General features: G+C 48.0%; 1 non-coding gene across 1 annotated transcript; it reads left to right on the plus strand.

Moving 5' to 3' along the window:
* Window positions 1-872: 872 nt before the first annotated feature.
* Window positions 873-943, plus strand: TRNAG-UCC (transfer RNA glycine (anticodon UCC)). The gene has a single exon. It is a non-coding gene; the product is annotated as a tRNA-Gly (tRNA).
* Window positions 944-1,371: the final 428 nt, after the last annotated feature.

Here is a 1,371-nt window from a genome sequence, read left to right on the forward strand (position 1 = left end):
GAATATTTCAAAATAATGACGAAGTTCTAACTTGTGGAATATTCAAACGTGGCTGGAATGCCTGCCTGTGGTTGGCACCATTGCCTCTAACAGAACCCCATCAGCCACGCAGACAGAAGTATTTGTGTGATGACATAGATCCCAGCCAGCAGCCTGGGGCTGGGCCTGCCGCAGGGGCCCCTGCCATGCCCTGCTGCTACTCACAGGGGCCCCACCTCAGGCCAGGCCCACTGCTCCCGAGCACCTGAAACACAAGCCCTTCTAGCCCCCTGACCCTTGCTCAGCTTGGGTAGCAGGGCACTCTTCAGTTGATTAGTGTCTTCAGTGTTCTTGGCGGTACCCTGCATCCTGCCCAGAGCAGCACAAGCCACCGAAGCTCAGGAGTTTTGCTCTTGGGGCACCACAGCACCACCTTCAGGCCTCGCCCGCTCAGCTGCTCCTCCCTGAAGTCTGTTCACAGCCAGGGGTAACTGCCCAGGCGCTCCAGTTGCTGGGGGTATAAATATCCCTCAGCACAGTGAACGTCCAAGCACAGCACACCTGTATGCCAGCGTGGCACATGCGCTGTGTGTGCTCCTCCGCAATCCCACCATGCAGAAGAGCCACTATCCTGAATTTGATGTTTATTATTTCTGTTCATTTCTTTATACTTTTACTATGCGTGTACATATCCATAAAGCTAGACTGTTGTTTTGCCTGTTTTAAAACTCTGTGCAAATAGCATTCGACTATAAAAATCTTCTATAACGTGGATTTTTTTCATTCAACATTGTTTGTGTGATTTTTTTCATGTTGATATACATAAATTTCATGTATTCCTTTTCACAGTGGTACAGTATTCCATTGAAGAAATATATCCAAATTTATATATTTCAGTGGTGGTTCAGTGGTAGAATTCTTGCCTTCCGTGCAGGAGACCCAGGTTCGATTCCTGGCCAATGCATCTCATGCGCAGTCACCGTCCGTCAGTGGAGGCTTCCATGTTGCTATGATGCTGAACATTGTTCAGTAGAGCTTCCAGACTAAGACAGACTAACGAAGAAAGGCCTGGTCTGCTGCCTCCGAAAATTACCCAGTGAAAACCCAGTGGATCACAATGCTCTGATTTGCAAATGATCATGGGGGTGGCGAAGGACCAGGCAGAATTTCATTCCATTGTGCATGGGGTTGTCATGAGTCAAGAGCTGACTGGACAGCAGCTACATCAACAACAAGATGGACATTTGTTTCCAATGTTTGCTATTACAAACAATTCTATAATGCCCCTTCTTGTATGGATGTCCTTAGGAACCTGTTAAGAGTTGTTCTAAGGCAACATTTCTCAAAGTGTGGTCAGAGGACTTCTGGGGTTCCCTGAGGCTCTTTCAGGGG

This window comes from Trichechus manatus, unplaced genomic scaffold, assembly GCF_000243295.1.
Source record: "Trichechus manatus latirostris isolate Lorelei unplaced genomic scaffold, TriManLat1.0 scaffold00011, whole genome shotgun sequence".
NCBI lineage: Eukaryota > Metazoa > Chordata > Mammalia > Sirenia > Trichechidae > Trichechus > Trichechus manatus.